Source organism: Mustela nigripes, chromosome 12, assembly GCF_022355385.1.
Source record: "Mustela nigripes isolate SB6536 chromosome 12, MUSNIG.SB6536, whole genome shotgun sequence".
NCBI classification, from domain to species: domain Eukaryota; kingdom Metazoa; phylum Chordata; class Mammalia; order Carnivora; family Mustelidae; genus Mustela; species Mustela nigripes.
Window position 1 is genome coordinate 60,951,646 of NC_081568.1, and position 18,559 is coordinate 60,970,204.

An 18,559-nucleotide genomic window follows, 5' to 3' on the forward strand; every position below is an offset into this window, starting at 1 on the left:
GCTAAGAATTCACTTTGACATTTTGATAAAAAACATGGGGCGCCTGTGTGGCTCAGATGATTTGAGTGTCTGCCTTCAGCTCAGGTCATGATCACAGGGTTCATGTGTTGAGCCCTGTGTTGGGCTCTCTGCTCAGCCAGTAATCTGCTTCTCCCTCTGCCTCTCCCCCTGGCTTGTGTTCTCTCCCTCTCTCTCTCTGTCAAATAAATAAAATAAAATCTTAAAAACAAACAAGACAAACAAAAAAAACCCACTGACCTCTAAAATGAAGTATGTTTATAGTTGTTTTCCTGCTTTTGGTTCTTCTCTTTTGGTTTCCTAATTTAAGATTCAGACTCTTCACATGAATAAAGGAGAACCCATAATGTATAAGTAAGGTATATATCAAGATATGACTCACATAATAATAGCTGTAACAGATTAAAAACCAGAGCATTCCATTTCACTAAGACAACAGCCCCCAAGGGAATAGACTGAATATTCAAAGAGCTCACCATCAAAGTACAAAATGTTGTTGTACAGAATTCTGAAAATTTGAAAGCAGCAAGGAACAGGATTGGGATAATGTTCCTATATTTAGATTGATTAGAGTATGAAGATCATGAAAATGAAAGGGAAATTTTTGTCACTCCCAAGAGATATGAATAGATTCCATAGAACTCTTCCACAACAGATGGTGTTGGCCTAAAACTATATTTGTATTTTATTCTCATGTAAATCTAGAATGCACTATACAAACACACACATACTACATATATTCCCTTTACCTAAAGTAACATACTGCCAAAATAAAAATAGGGATATAGGGGTGCCTGGGTGGCTCAGTGGGTTGGGCCACTGCCTTCAGCTCAGGTCATAATCTCAGGGTCCTGGGATCGAGCCCCGAATCGGGCTCTCTGCTCGGTAGGGAGCCTGCTTCCTCCTCTCTCTCTGCCTGCCTCTCTGCCTGCTTGTGATCTCTCTCTGTCAAATAAATAAATAAAATCTTAAAAAAAAAAACCCAGGGATATAGGGATTAAAATGCTTTAAGTAAGAGCATCAACATGCTAAAAGTCAAAGCCATACGCATAACTTCTCTAAAATCTGAGAATTTAGATGTGGAAGAGATCTTAGATGGTACCAGCTAACCTTACTATTTAACAGGAAGGTAAGGAAGGCCTAACATGGATAAATGACTTGCTCAAGATCAGAAAGAGCCAGGACTATAACCCAGATGACTAGATTAAAAGTCCAGAGCTCTTTTTGCATTATAGCACTCCATGTCTTATTGGGGCTGAGAAATGTGTTTTCTTTTACATATCAAATCAATTACAAGCTTCATTCAAAATAAAGCATGTGTTGTTTTTCTAGTAGCACTCATTCATCTTTCACAGGCTTTGTTAGGACTAACGAAATGTCTCTGATGGGACAAAGGAAAAGCTAATTGAGCAGTACCAGATCCCCAACCTATCTAATCTACCTAATTCATTTCTTCAGAGATACCATGCTCACTAAAGAGGAATCCTTTTTTTTTTAAATCCAAAGAATTGGACTTAAGATGTTATTTATTTGACACAGAGAGAGACAGCACAAGCAAGTGGAGCTGCAGAGGAAGAGGGAGAAGCAGGCTGCCCGCTAAGCAGGGAGCCCAACGCAGGGCTCAATACCAGGACCCTGGGATCATGACCTGAACCGAAGGCAGATGTTTAACTGACTGAGCCACCCAGGTACACAAAGAGGAATCCTATTAACAAGGGAGGAGGTAATGCAGATTTCTGGTCTGTCAGCTTCAGCCTAGAAGTACTCAGCACCTGTAACAGACTAGGCACTAAAGATATGTATGTATACTTATCTAGGTTAAATATACTGTTTTTTATGCTACTATTTTATAAAAAAATAAAAACAAGAACATTGACTATGCTTCCATCCTACAGTTTGTAAAAATTAAGCAGTTAAAATAGAATTTTAAAGACATATATATAATTTCTAATGTTGTCTGAGTTAGCTTTATTGAGGGGGAAAAAATAAACATAATGATTTCCTGGCCTGTTTTTCAGAGTATAAATCTAATTACCAATGGCCTGAGCATACAAACAGGCAAGAGGAAAGCCAACCTACAACACTGTATGTGCAAGATGGGCGAATCTCATTAAAAATGTTACACAAGCATGCTTGTTTTGGCAGCACATATACTAAAACTGGAATGATACAGGGATTAGCATGGCCCCTGTGCAAAGATGGCATGCAAATTTGTGAAGCAGTCCATATTTAAAAAGTTACAAAAGCATACAGTTAAATCCAACAAATGCGTACAAAAAACCCCAACTTCATTTTGAAGACTGAAATTACACAAAATTGGAACTAAGAATATGGTCACTTCACAGGAGCCCACTGTACCTTCTAAGCAGTATATGAAATTTTCAGACATTTTATTCTACTGATTTGGGCAATGTTTTTAGATAGAATCACATTCCTTGCATTGCAGGAACTTTTACTTCTGTTAATTTACAGGTTGTTCAAGGGATGGGAAGCACACAAAAGGTAAGGATGTCCACCATCCCCACAATTATTTAACCTTGTTTTAAAAATGTTAGCCAGCACAGACAGAATAATCAGAAGTGTGAGAACCAGAAGGGAAGAAGTAAAACCATCTCTAATTGCAGATGATACGATAGTATGACTAGAAAATACAAGAAAGTGCTAAAATTGAATGATTAAAAAAAATCAATATGGTCATGGGATACAAAACGGAAGCCTTATATATATAAAATGCCCAGCTAGAAGATTCAATGGAAAAAAAGGTCCCATGTATAACAGTGTCAAAAAAGATATAATACCTGGAATGCAACAAATATTATCAGGATATATTTTTTAAACTCCTATAAGTCCCAAAAGTAGACTAGACTTTAACAAGATGAAGACCTCTTTTGTAGTTGGACATTAACATGTCTAAGTTGCCAATTCTTTCCAAGTGAATATCTACATTTAGCATGTTTCCAATGAAAATAATTAAACAAACAAACAAACAAACAAAAAAACAACTTGGGGCTCCTGGGTGGCTCAGTGGGTTAAGCCTCTGCCTTCAGCTCAGGTCATGATCTCAGAGTCCTGGGATGGAGCCCCCCACCCCCGCTCCCTCTGACTGCCTCTCTGCCTACTTGTGATCTCTCCCTGTCAAATAAATAAATAAAATCTTTAAAAAAAAAAAAAAAAAACTTTCTGGGGGTGCACCTGGGTGGCTCAGTCAGTTAAGCATCTGTCTTCAGCTCGGGTCATGATCCAGGTTCCTGGGATTCAGCCCCACATGGGCTCCCTGCTCAATGGAAAGCCTGCTTCTCCCTTTCCCACTCCTCCTGCTGTGTTCCCTCTCACTCTGTCTCAAATAAATAAATTTTTAAAAATTTTAAAAACCAGGGGTGCCTGGGTGGCTCAGTCATTAAGCACCTGCCTTTGGCTCAGGTCATGATCCCAGGGTCCTGGGATTGAGCCCCATGTTGGACTCTCTGCTGGGTGGTAAGCCTGCTTTCCCTCTCCCACTCCCCCTGCTTGTGTTCCTGCTCTCACTGTCTGTCTCTGTCAAATAAATAAATAAAATCTTAAAAAAAGTTTTTTAATTAAAAAAAAATAAAAACCTTTCTGAAGATGGATGAGTTGATTCTCATATGTAAAAGCAAATGGACAAGAACAGCTAGGAGAATCCTGAAAAAGCAGCACAACAAGGGAGCTGGCCCTACAAATATTAAATACATTCTAAATACTACAAATATTAAAACATAAAACCACTACAGTTAAAAGTGCATAAGGCATATGAACATTTAGAATATAATGAAGTTCAGAAAAAATCCACATATACATGGATATTTAGTATATGAGAGATTTTTATCTTAGACTGTTGAAAAAAATGGGCATTTTAAGTAACAATGTTGGAACTAGATAGTCTCTGGGAAAAAGATAAATTTGGGTCAATACTTTAAACTGTACACCATAATAAATTCTACATGAATGAACCAAGTTCTAAATGTAAAAACTGAAACAATGTATGCACTACAAGAAAATATAAATTTCTCTGTAATAAAAGAATAGTAAATGCTTTTCCAGTAGCAATAAGAAAAGACTTAATTTTCATGTCGGGGCAGGAGGAGTCAAAATACAAATGACAAGCTTGGAGAGTAACTTACATCATAAGGGGCTAATCTCCCTGGTATACAAAACTAAAAATGGAGAAGACAAAAAGCAGAAACTCTGTAACAGAAAAATGGGCAACAGATGTGAACATCCAGTTCAAAATGGAAAAGGTTAAGTGACATATGAAACAATTTCCAATCTCCCCCATAAGAGAAAAGCAAGTGAAAACTATGCTGGAATTCCCTTTTTTGCTCTTAGGCAACAACTCACGAATCTGACACTGGTAAGTTGTGGAGAAATAAGATATTCTCTTACATTCGAAGTAGGAGTCTAAAATACCATAGGATTATTATCCAAAGGATTCCCAGTGAAGGGGGAATTTGGCAACATCTAATATAATCACTTATTCATCCATTCACTGAGTCAACAATCCCAGCTTTAGGATTCTCCTTTCAAGATATACGCCATATAGGGGTGCCTGGGTAGCTCAGTTGTTTAAGCATCAGCCTTTGGCTCAGGTCATGATCCCAGGGTCCTCGGATAGAGCTCCAAGTTGGGCTCTCTCCTCAACCAGAAGTCTGCTTCTCCATCTCCCTTTGCCCCAACCCCCAACTCGTGGTCTCTCTCTCTCTCTCAAATAAATAAATTAATTAAAAAAAAAAAAAGATATACTCCTTGTAAATATGAAAAGTTATTTCCTGCATGCTTATTTGTATTAAAAGCAATCCAATGGATATATACAGTACAACAATATGATGAAATATAATGCAACTGTAAAGAATAAAGGAGAACTGTGGAAACTCAAATTGGGAGAAATTTCCAGAATAATCAAGTCAAATAAATGAGACAGAACAGTACATATATAGTGATACATTTTGTTTAGGGAAATAGGAGAAACAACTACCTCTCTCTATATATTTGGTTTTGTAAAAAACAAAAACAAATGGACACATGCTACAAGGATAAACCAGAAATTAATGAAAACAAGTTATCTTCAAGGGCTATGGGATAGAAGGGATAGATGGGAGCAAGACTTAGGAGTATAGCTTTTTATATAGATTTGACTTTTGGAAAGTTGTAAATGTTTTACATATTCAAAACAAAACCAAACAAAAAATCCAAACTCTAACACTAAACACAGAAATAAATGAATGTAAGTATATATCAAATGTTAACATAACCATATAAAGAAAATAATTATTTCAAGTCAGTTTTTTTTTTAAAGATTTTATTTATTTATTTGAAAGACAGAGACCACAAATAGGCAGAGAGGCAGGCAAAGAGAGAGAGAGAGAGGGAAGCAGGCTTCCTGCGGAGCAGGGAGCCCAATGTGGGGCTCGATCCCAGGACCCTGAGATCATGACCCGAGCCGAAGGCAGCAGACCAAACCGCTGAGCCACCCAGGCGCCCCTCAAGTCAGTTTTGAACATGATATTCTGATTATTCAACTTTAGTGGGATAAATTTTAAGCAACAAAAAAATCAACTACAAAAGACATCTTTAACTTCACTCAGCAGGTTTAAGTGCTAAGAATTCATGCATAATACTAATTACTATAATTCTACAACACTGGATATTTACTGTAGAATAAAGTAAATAAAGAACTATATTAATATCAATAGGAACTGAATTTTTTTTAAATTTATTTGACAGAAAGAGAGAGCACAAGGAGGCAGAATGGTAGGCAGAGGGAGAGGGAGAAGCAGGCTCCCTGCAGAACAAAGAGCCCGATGTGGGGCTCGATCCCAGGACACTGGGATCATGACCTGAGCCGAAAGCAGATGCTTGACCGGCTGAGCCACCCAGGCACCTCAGGAACTGAAATTTAAGAAGATTTTATTTATTTGAGAGAGAGAGCACAAGTGGCAGAGGGGCTAGGGGTGGGGGGACAGAAGGAAAAGAGAAGTAGGGTCCCCTCTAAGCAGGGAGCCTGATGTGGGCTCCATCTCAGGACCCTGAGATCATGACCTGAGCTGAAAAGCAGATGCTTAACCAACTGAGCCACCCAGGCACCCCAGGAACTGAAATTTTTAATAAAAATAAAAACATAAAAATTAGACTAATTTTGAATTGTACATATCAATATAAACTCATAATTTAAAAAGTGCTTTATAGCTCTGTTGACTAAAACGGCTTAGAAATAATAGTAGTAATAAACCTCACTCCCAGATTTTAGTTCTAAATACCACACCCATCAAAAAGGTCCTAGGGCATTTGGAGAAATGGCTAGTGCTATGAGTAGGCCTGGAAAAATTAAAAGCAAGCCTGGGACATGTAGTTGGCTGAGAGAACAAGAAAGTGCTCGAATGACAAATGAGATCACCTCAAAGGCACAAAGAAGACAAGTCTGAAGGAGACAACACCTGCATCAATTTTGGAGCATAAAAAATAATGACTAGAATTGACTTTAATATACTGAATAAGTAAAATTCATGAATCTTTACTACTACTAAAAGGGAAAGATGAGAGAAGAAAGGCTCTTTCTTACTGAAGAATGCCAGTAATAAAGGAAGAATGACATGTTTAAAGGAATCATTCTTTACAACCCCAAAATTGATTAGGGTAAGGATCATCAATAGATATATTAAAACATCCTGGGTAACAGAACAAACAAGCCATTAGAGGATCACAGAGGAAAAATTACACTGTAGATATCTGACACTCATTACTTGAACCAAATAGCTGGACTTAACCTCTTAATGCACTGTAGTATGAAGTATAAAAAACAAAGATGTAATATTCATACCCAAAATGTTTAATTAAATCTAATTAAGCTTTAAATCTGAACTTCTTACTTATAGGAAATAAAAAAGATAAAGGAAAAACCTCAAGGTTGTGAAACTGAGCCCTGAGTGGGGGTGCTCTACACTCGGCACAGAGTCTGACTGAGAATCTCTCTACCTCTACCACTGCCCCTCTCCTGCTCATGCACACACACACACTCTTTCTTAAATAAATAAATAAATAAATAAATAAAATCTTTAAAAGAGAGAGAAAAATGTAAATGTAGCAAAATGTTAACTACTAAATCTACAAGGGTACACAAGTGTTTATTTTACTACTTTTTTCATCTTTGAATATTTTCACAATAATTTTCTTAGGAAGAAAACTCAAACACTGAGAAGCAATTAAGATCTGAACACATTAGGGGTGCTTGGGTGGCTCAGTGGGTTGAGCCTCTGCCTTCGGCTCGGGTCATGATCTCAGGACCCTGAGATGGAGCCCCGCATCGGGCTTTCTGCTCTGCGGGGAGCCTGCTTCCCCTTCTCTCTCTCTGCCTGCCTCTCTGCCTACTTGTGATCTCTGTCTGTCAAATAAATAAATAAATAAAATCTTAAAAAAAAAACCACAATAGGACTTCAACGTATATGAAGAAAATCTGAACTAAAGGCGAAATAAGACCATCCCACAATTATACTTGGCTATCTCAACATTCTTCAATCAGTAACTAATAGAATAAGAAGACAAAAAAAATCAATAATACAGAAGACAGCAAAAAACATTATTAATCAACTTGACATTAATGACATTGCTAGGACATTCCACCCAACAAGGAAAATATGTATATTCATATCAAGGGCACATATATCATTCACTCCAAGATAGGCACTACAAAACCTAAGAGAAGGGGGCGCCTGGGTAGGGGGGTCATGATCTCAGGGTCCTGGGATAGAGCCCTATATCAGGCTCTCTGCTCAGCGGGGAGCCTGCTTCTCCCTCTCTCTGCCTGCCTATCTCTGCCTACTTGTGATCTCTGTCAAATAAATAAACAAAATCTTAAAAAAACCTAAGAAAACAGAAATGACATAAAATGTGCTTTACAATCATAAATGGAATTAAATTAGAAACTGATTACATAAAGTTATTTGGAAAAATCCTAAAATAATTAGAGATTAAATAATACAAAACATCCAAATAAGTCATGGGTAAAAGAGAAGTCAGAAAATACTTTGAGGGGCACACGGCTCAGTCAGTTAAATGTCTGCCTTCGGGTAAGGTCACGATCCCAGGGTCCTTGGATCAATTCCGCATTGGGCTCCTTGCTTAGCAGGGAGTCTGCTTTTCCCTCTGCCTACGGTTTCCCCTGCTTGTATTCTCTGTCAAATAAATCAATAAAATCTTGAAGAAAAAGAAAACTTTTGAGTGGGGCACCTGGGTGGCTCAGTTGTTAGGCGTCTGCCTTCAGCCTGGGTCATGATCCCAGGGTCCACAGATGGAGCCCCACATCTGGCTCCCTGCTTGGCGTGATGCCAGCTTCTCCCTCTCCCACTCCCCCTGCTTGTGTTCCCCTCTCTTGATGTTTCTCTGTATGTCAAGTAAATAAATACAATCTAAAACAACAACAACAACAAAACTTTGAATGGAATGAAAATGAAAATATATCAAAATTTTAAGATGCTTCCAAAAAGCACTGCTTAGACAAAAATTTATAGCATTAAAATGCTACTATTAGAAAGTCTCAAATCAACCATGTAAGCTTCTACTTTAAAATGCTAAAAGAACAAATTAAACTCAAAGTTTAATAAAGAAAGTAATAAAAAGCAGAAACCAAAGAAATTGAAAACAGAAAAAAGAGAAAAATTATAACAGCAAAAGCCTTAAAAAAAAAGTCAATGAACTGATAAACTTCTAGCCAGACTGACCAAGGAAAAAAAAAAAAAGACAAAAATGCTCAACATCAGGCACCTGGGTGGCTCAGGCAGGATCTCAGAGTCCTCGGATGGAATCCCTACATTGGGCTTCATGCTCAGTGGGGAGTTTGCTTCCCTCTGTCCCTTTGCCCCTCCTCCAACTTGTGCTCTAGCTGTCTCTCAAAAATCTTTAAAAAAAAAAAAAGATTATCAACATCAGGAATGACCAAGGGAACATCACTAAAGATCCAGCAGATTTTCAAGGGATAATAAAGTAACATTCACTGAGGAGAAAAGGGTTAATTAACTTGACTACTTCTGTAGAAGACATTAAGTTTGTCTTTACAAACTTCCCAAAAAAGAAAACTCCAAGCCCAGATGGGATTATTGAATTCTATCAATATAAAGAAGAAATGATGTAATTACTCTTCCTTTCAGAAAACAAAAGAGAACAGAATACTCCCCAATTCAATCTATGGGGTCCACAACAGCACCGGTAACAAAATAAGACAAATTAAAAAAAAAAAACTACAAACAAGTATGCCTACAAGTATGCCTCATAAACATAGATGCAAAGATGAAATAAAGATCTTATCAGGCATATAAAGACTGAAAGAATTTATCACCTGCATACCTGCATCACAGGAAACGTTATACAGTCCTTTAGGCAGAAATAAAACGGTAACAGATGGAAATAAGAATCTATACAAAGGAATGGGGATCACCAAAAATGGTTACCTACCTGAATAAATATAAAAGATATTTTAAATTATTATTCAACTCGCCTTACCAAATAATTGAGTGCTATCACCAAGAAAAGCAGAGTAAGGATTTCTGAAAAGCTCTACAAATACAATGAGAATATTGTCAAAATAAACTTCAGAACTCTGGCAATTAACCAAAGACCTCTTACAACCTAGGGAGCATGTAGTCTTTCTTATTTAAGAAAAAGTGCTATTTGGGGGCACCAGGGTGGCTCAGTGGGTTAAGTCTCTGCCTTCTGCTCAGGTCATGATCTCAGGGTCCTGGGGTCAAGCCCTGCATCGGGCTCTCTGCTCGGCTGGGAGCCTGCTTCCCCCACCGCCCCCCCCCCCCCCCCCCCCCCCCCCCCCCGCCAATCTCTACCTGCCTCTGCCTACTTGTGATCTCTGTCAAATAAATAAAATCTTAAAAAAAAAAAAAAAACAAACGAAAAGAAAAGAAAAGAAAAAAGTGCTATTCTGGCAAAAACCATGAATTTTGTGGTATTTTAACATGCCTTTGACTAATCCCCCTTTTCCCACCTCCAAGGTAACCTTGAAAACCAACAAACAGCAATCATAGTAAAAGCCACCAGCATCACAGGCACAAGATGGGGCAGGGTCAGAACAGGGTTGGAGCTCTTTAAGAGCCCCATTTGCAAAACAAAAAAACAAAAAAAAAAAACAAAAAAAAACACAAGACAAACAAACAAAAAACCCCAAATTGAAAAAGCTTTCATTTTTTAGCCTATGTGTATGTTCTCTAGGAAATACTACTCATAGAGTCTGTCTTTATTTTACCTAACTTACAGTTCTCCCAAAATAAACAGCCTTTTCCTGGGGGCATTTGTCAAAAACAACAAGCAGAAATTGTTTAACACTGCACCTGCAAGAGGTAGTGAAACATTTGGGTCAAGCAAGAAAAACTGTTCAAAGCTGGGGAATGCGATGTCCAGAAAAACTCTACACACTTCTAGGAATCTAAAAGGCTGCACAGGCATAGGACTGTGCATATCTAGAGCTGTGTACATGTTCAGGAAAGACCAAGAATGTGCTAAGGTCTCACTTCTGACACTAAGACTCTGTAACAGCAGGAAGTAAGAGCTAAGGCACAGCAGTAAACCAGATGAACTTTAAAGATGAGTCCCAATATGAACAAAGAGCCATGTAGCAAAGAATGAGAGAGTTACTGGTTCTGCACTTTTAAGGAAATATATCCAATCATTAGCTCACCACTAAGCTAACTAGCAGAGACTTCAGGGGCCACACTTAATAAAGAACACAAACTTTACAGAATTAGTTCAGTAAAGTCAGTTAGAAAAAAAACAAAAAAACAAAACAGCAACAACAATAACAAACCCTGAAGGAGGAGACTGATTTGAAGGGTTATAAATGTTTAGGTTTTAACCAAAAAGTAAGTCATGCAAGGAAAGTATGGCCCACACACAAGGAGGAAGGAAAGCAGATAATAGAATCTCACTGAGAAAGTCCAGACTTCGGACTTACTAGAGTTTAAGTCGCTATCTTAAATATATTCAACGCACTAAAGAAAACCATGTGTAAAGAACTAAAAGAATGAGAACTAAGTCTTGGTTTTTTTTTAAAGTAGGCTACATACTTAATGTGAGGCTCAAACTCATGACCCTAAGATCAGGAGTCATATGCTCTACTGACTGAGCCATTTAGGCACCCCTGAGAACTCTTAATAAAGGGAGAGAAAGTTGGGGCACCTGGGTGGCTCAGTGGGTTAAAGCCTCTGCCTTCGGCTCAGGTCATGATCCCAGGTTCCTGGGATCAAGCCCCGCGTTGGGCTCTCTGCTCAGCGGGGAGCCTGCTTCCCTTCCTCTCTCTGTCTCTCTGACTACTAGTGATCTCTGTCTGTCAAATAAATAAATAAAATCTTAAAAAAAAAAGAAAAAGAGAGATAGAAAGTATTATTTTTAAAATATGAATATAGTTGAGACACAATGTTACACTAGTTTCAGGTGTACAATAGTGATTCAATATCTCTATTTGTTATGCTATGCTCACCACAAGTGTAGCTACCATCTGTCATCACAGAATGCTATTACAATATCACTGACTATATTCCACAATATCAACTGAATATATTCCCTTTGCTATGCCTTTTATTCTTGTGACTTATTCATTCCATAACTGGAAGCCTGTATCTCCCACTTCCATTTACTCATTTCGCTTCCTCTACCCACCAAGAGATAGAAATTATTTTTAAAATCATGGAGTTGAAAAGTGCAATAACAAATGAAAAATTCACTAGAGTGACTCAATATCAGATTTGAGCAGGAAGGAGGAAGAGTCAGTGAACATGAAGATAGGTTCATTGAGATGATCTAGTCTGAGAAACATTAAAAAAAAGGAAGGAAAATAAACAAAGCCTCAAGAGTTCTTGACAATGGCAACCAATTAAGATTACCAATATACATACACATAACATGAGTCCTAGAAGGTAGAGAAAAAGTTAGAAAGAGTATTGGGAAAAAAAGTGGCACAAAACTTCTTATATCTGATGAAAAACATCAATCTACATAGCAAGTAGATCAACAAACTCAGAAATCCCTATCTAGATATATCATAATTAACCTGACAACAACCAAATATAAAGAGATCTTGAAAGAAAAGGAAGGAACTCATTACATACAAGACATTCTCAAAAAAGTTCAACAGCTGATTTCTTAGCAGCAGCCATGAAGGACTGAAGGAAGTCAGATGGCAAATTCAAAATAACGAAGAGTGTGTCAACTAAGAATTCTATACCCAGCAAATGGTACATTTTGAAAATTATGGAGAAAGTAAAACATTCCTAGATAAACAAAAACTGAGAGGATCTGCTGCTAGCAGACTAGCTCTGCAAAAAAATACCAAGAAGTTCTTCAGGCTGAAATAAAGTGATACTTGACAGTACTTAAATATACATGAAGAAATATATATTTTTGACTTGAAATTATTTCTATTTGATTTTTTCTTTTAATTAGGGCCCACAGCCAGCATGAAGCCCAATGGAGGTCTTGAACTCTCGAGCTTGAGATCAAGACTTCAGCTAAGATCAAGAGTTGGATATTTAACCAACTGAGTCACCCAGGTGACCCTCCTATCTGATTTAAAAGACAATTGTATAAAGCAATAATTATAAATTTGTGCTGATAAACATACAATATATTAAGTGTATAAAGATGTAATTTATAGATCAATAACAGCACAAAGAGGGAAGGGAAGGGGTTACATTAAAGTTTTTATATGCTACTGAAATTAGATTGCTTTCAATTAGAACTAGATTGTTAAAAATTAAGATGTTACTTATAATCTCCAGAGCAACCAACCATAAGAAAATGATTCGAAAATATATAGTGAAAGAAATGACAAGGGAATTAAAATGATATGCTAGCAAATATCTATTTAACATAAAATAAAGCATTACTAGAAGAAAAAAGAAATAAGACATGTAGCAAAAAAAAAAAAAGTGCAAAATGGCAAGTGTAAGTCCTATCTTACTAATAATAACATGAAATATAAATATTAGGCATTCTAATTAAATGCTGAAATTTACAGGGGTGCCTGGCTGGCTCAGTTAACAGAGGATGCAACTCTTGATCTTGGGGTTGTAGGTTCACCCCACATTGGGTACACAGATTACTTAAAATTTCTTTTTTCAATCTTAAAAAAAGATGTTGAAAATTACAGAATGGACAAAAAAAGTATCATCCAACCATATGCTGTCCATAACTTTAGATTGAAAAACACACAAGTTGAAAGCAAAAAAATCAAAAAAGATATATCATGCAAACAGTCACCAAAAGAGAGCTGGAGTGGCTTTAACACAAACTTTTTTACTAAAGACAAAGAAGGACATTTTATAATAAAGAGGTCAATCCATCAGGAAGATATAACAATTATAAACATATATGCACTTAACAATAGAGTCCCAGAATATATGAAGAAAATACAGAAGTGAAGGGATCAAGTTTTACAATAGCTAGAAAGCAGAATACTCCATTTTCAATAATAGATAGGATATAGACAGAACATCAATAAAGAAACAGAAGACCTGAACAATACCATAAATGAACTAAACCTTATAGACAGAAGTATAGAACATTCTACCCAACAATAGTGAAATAGTAAAATACATGGTTTTCTTTTCTTTTTTTTTTTTTTTTAATTTATTTGTCAGAAGAGAGAGCACGCGTGAACACAGGCAGACAGAATGGCAGGCAGAGGCAGAGGGAGAAGCAGACTCCCTGCCGAGCAAGGAGCCTGATGTGGGACTCGATCCCAGGACTCTGGGATCATGACCTGAGCCGATGCCAGCTGCTTAACCAACTGAGTCACCCAGGCGTCCCAATACATGGTTTTCTTAAGTGCACATGGAAATTTGCTAGAATAGACTACTAAGTTAGGCCACAAAACAAGTCTCAATAAACTTAAGACTGAAATCATACAACATATTCTCTGACCAAAATGGAATGAAGATAGAACCCAGTAAGAAGGAAAACTGGAAAAGTCATAAATATATGGAAATTAAACAATACATTCATACCAAATGGATCAAATAAAAAAACCACAAGGAAATGTGAAAAAATAAATGAAAACAAAAACACAAAATACAAAAACTCATGGGATACAGAAAAGCAATGCTCAGAGGGAAAGATCTCAATCAATAACCTAACTATACACTTTAAGGAATTAAAAAAAGAAGAGCAAAGTAAACCCAAAGCTAGCAGAAGGTAGATAATGTAAAGATAAGAGCAGAGATAAACAAAACAGAGAACAGAGAAACAAAAGAGATTCAATAAAGCCAAAAGTTAGTCCTTTGAAAAGATCAACAAAATAAAACGTTTTAGCTCAACTAAGAACAAGAGAGAAGACACAAATAACTAAAATCACAAACAAAAGTACAGTTATTATTACTACCTTACAGAAGTAAAAAGGATTACAATACTGGAATACTATAAACAATTAGTTGAACAACAACAAATTAAACAACCTAGGTGAAACAGACAAGTTCCCAGAAACAGATTATCAAAATTGACTTAAGGAGAAAGATGGGCACCTGGCTGACTCAGGCAGTGGATCATACAACTCTTGATCTTGGGTGTAGAGATTGCTGGGAAAAAGAAAAAAAATCGAAAAACAAGAAAAAGAAAAGGAGGAGGAAGTGGAGGAAGAAAAACAACAACAACATCAACAGTAAGAGACCTATAACAAAAGATGGAATCGGTAATAGAAAACCTCCCAATAGAGAAAAGCCCAAGACCAGAAGCCTTTGCTGGTGAATTCTACTAAACATTTAAAGAATTAACACCAATCCTTTTCAAATGCTTTCAAAAAGTAGAAGAGTAGAGAACACTTCCTAACTCATTCTATGAGGCCAGTGTTACCCTAACCAAAGCCAAAGATAACTGCAAAACAAAACAAAACAAACCCCCAAAACAAAAAACAAAAAAACACCCCCCCAAAACAACAGACTAATATGCCTTAAGAAGATAAATGCAGAAACTCTCAACATAATATTAGCAAACTGAATCCAACAGCATATTTAAAAGATGCTAAATACCACACGATCAAGTAGAATTGTCCCAGTAATGCAACTCGTTCAAAATAAGAAAATCCATGTAACTGGGGCACCTGGGTGGCTCAGTCATTAAGCGTCTGCCTTGGGCTCACGTCATGCTAGCATGGTCTTGGGATCGAGTCCTGCATGAACCCAGCATCAACTCTGCATAAACCCTGCATCAGGCTCCCTGCTCAGCAGGAAGCCTGCTTCTCCCTCTCCCACTCCCCCTGCTTCCCTGCTTGTGTTCCCTCTCTCGCTGTCTCTCTGTCATATAAATAAATAAATAAAATCTTTATTTTTAAAAAAAGGAAGATCAATATAATTAATATGCCACATTAAAGAATGAAGAAAAAAACATGCAATCATCTCTATGAATAAAAAAGAGTTACCTGATAAAACGCATTATTCTTTCACGATAAAAACACTCAAAAAGCTAAGAACAGAAGGGCGCTTCCACAAAATGGTAAAGGATCTTAATAAAAAAACCCACAGCTAAAATCATACTCAATAAATACTGAAAGCTTTCTCCCTAATGACAAGGTAAGAACTAAGAAACTTACTATTGCTTAAAGAGAGCAGAAAGGGAGATCCTATAGCAGTAACGTTCAATAACTAAAATATACATTCTAGGGGTGCCTGGATGGCTTGGTGGGTTAAGCCACTGCCTTTGGCTCAGGTCATGATCCCAGGGTCCGGGGATCTAGCCCCACATCAGTCTCCCTGCTTCTCCCTCTGCCCCTGCTTATGCGCTCTCTCTCACTCTCTCTCAAGTATATTTCTAAAAATATATAAACTTATTAATAATTATAAAAGTGACATTTAAAAAAATCACCATTTGACAACCACTATAATTATTTGAGGCAACAATTATTAATGGATATGAGAGGTATCTATTGGATAAGAAACAAAATATTTACATAAACTCAATCTTCCTATTAGATACTTATTATTTCCATAGGAAAAATGTTATTAACTTTGCAGTGAAGAAACTTAGCTGGAACCATAACTGATCAAAATTAACTTCACCGGGCGCCTGGGTGGCTCAGTGGGTTAAGCTGCTGCCTTCGGCTCAGGTCATGATCTCAGGGTCTTGGGATCGAGTCCCACATCGGGCTCTCTGCTCAGCAGGGAGCCTGCTTCCTTCTCTCACTCTCTCTCTGCCTGCCTCTCTGCCTACTTGTGATCTCTGTCTGTCAAATAAATAAAATCTTTAAAAAAAAAATTAACTTCACCAATAATGGGAAAACAAACATTTTTCTGTTGAATATACAGATTTAACTGTGTATGTGACTCCTGACATCATGCACTGGGAAGGACACAATCTCTGTGGTATTCTTGCCCCAACTACATAATCATGAGGAAGCCAAGCTTGATGAAACATCAGAAAAATTTAAATTAATGAACACCACAAAATAACTGGCCTGTATCTGTATGTTTCAAAATAACAAAATCATGAAAGATTGAAAAGTCTCCAGAAGAGCTCCAGATTAAAGTAGACTAAAGTAGACAACTAAACAAAATGCATGATCCTGGGAGATTTTCTTTGAATATCAGTGAAGATAATGATGAAATTGCCTGAAGTCCACAGAGCAAATATTAGCATTATATCAATATTAAGGTCCTGATTTTGATAATTGTGTGGTGGTTATATAAGAGAATGTATTTGCTTTTAGGAACTATACACTCACTGAAGTATTTTGGGGTAAAAAGATTTCCTGTCTGCAACTTATCAAATGGTTGAAGAAAATGTAAGTATTTAAACTTATGTACATATATATAAAGAAAGATTATAAAGCAGATGTGATAAAATGTAACATTTGGGAAAATCTGAATGAAGGGCATACAGAACTTCCTTCTACCATTTTTTGCAACTTTCTTTAAGTCTGACATATTTTAAAATAAAGTAAAACAAACAAAAAAGACCTGTGACCTTTTGACAATTCCTTAGGTATAGATTTGGATTTGGGAGAGCAACCATGTTATTAACCAAGATCTCACTAAGGCTGCAAAGACCCAGGGCCCTATAATGGTGCAGGCTGTGTCTGGATGGAATTAGATTTTTTAAGACTTTCCCTGACCACCTCAAAATTCTTCAGGAATTTGCAAGAATATTCCTGTAAGGATTTAGAAGTACCTGCCGGCAATGACCCCATCACTCTGATTGTAGCATCACAGGTATAGAAAGAAGCAGTCTGCCACAAAATATTGCTTTTTTTTCAGAAATAGTAGGTCAATAGAGAATGCTACTATGGCCCAGTCACTGTGAAGAGTGCTATCTATATACTGTCCTACTGAACACTCTCAACGCCAGTATAATCTCTGTCTTAAAATGAGGAAGAAAACTTAAAAGCCAAAATATCTAAGTGGGGAGGAGGATATGGCAATAATAAAATAAGTTTAATTGGGGGACGCCTGGGTGGCTCAGTTGGTTAAGCAGCTGCCTTTGGCCCAGGTCATGATCCCAGCGTCCTGGGATCTAGTCCCACATCCGGCTCCTTGCTTGGCAGGGAGCCTGCTTCTGCCTCTGCCTCTACCTGCCACTCTGTCTGCCTGTGCTCACTCTCGCTCCTCTCTCTCTCTCTCTGACAAATAAATAAATAAATAAAATTTAAAAAAAATAATAATAAGTTTAATTGGATTGTTACAAAGATTTAATGGAGTAATATTTCTCACAGACACAATTAGAACATTGCCAAGCATATATAAAAAAACAAATCTCCCAAAGATCATAATGCTAGATGTTACAGCTGCGATCAAACTGAGACGGATTCCAAGGTTCATACTCTTAGCCACTAGGCCTTTACTGTCTCATTGCTTTAAGAGTTACTGGATTGTTCAACTTTCACCTACCCTTCCAAAGTAAATCAACATGATAACCAATCTGTCAGGTCACAACGATCTATGATGAAGGTGTGAACCAGTGCTTAGGATGGCACAGCAAGTTGGCATGGGTCTCAACTGCCCAAACTGCACGCTATTTCCCAGACAGCATACACCAGTTACCAAAAACATGTTGATGCCTGTCCCGAGCTGCTGCCAAGAAAAGTACAAAGTGTTTCCTAAGCCACCAGTGATCCGTAAGACTCTATTCAAGGGGGTCTCCATTTTCAAACTGAAAAGTTTCCTTTGCTTGAGAAATTGGCCAAAATGTGGGTAAATGCACTTTACTTGAATTACACTCATTTGCCAAGTCCTTTTCTTTTAATGGGCTTCTAAGTGCAGTCAAAGCCCTCTTACTTTTAACAACAGGTCAGAGTCAAAGAGTATGTTCAACAGACTCATAGAACATAATGGTATTTTGGCTTGTACAAGATTTTGCAACAAAATCTGTAAAGCAGAACTAGGACTCAATCATCAAAATCTCTCTCTCCACCAAGTTATCAGAAAGTGATATTTGATGCAAACAATCAACAGAAACTACTAGAAACTGTACCACCTTGGGGTTAGAGTAACGGGAAAAGACAGATCTTGAATGTCACTTAATTCTTTAAAATTGCATCTATGGCTATTAA

At 37.2% G+C, this 18,559-nt stretch overlaps 1 protein-coding gene and 1 non-coding gene across 3 annotated transcripts in view; one reads left to right on the forward strand and one right to left on the reverse strand.

The window, feature by feature from the left end:
* Positions 1-18,559, reverse strand: part of UBTD2 (ubiquitin domain containing 2) — a 60,384-nt gene that overhangs the window by 19,892 nt on the left and 21,933 nt on the right. The window lies entirely within an intron of this gene.
* LOC132028974 (U6 spliceosomal RNA) lies at positions 2,148-2,251 on the forward strand. Its single transcript, XR_009407624.1, has one exon. It is a non-coding gene; the product is annotated as a U6 spliceosomal RNA (small nuclear RNA).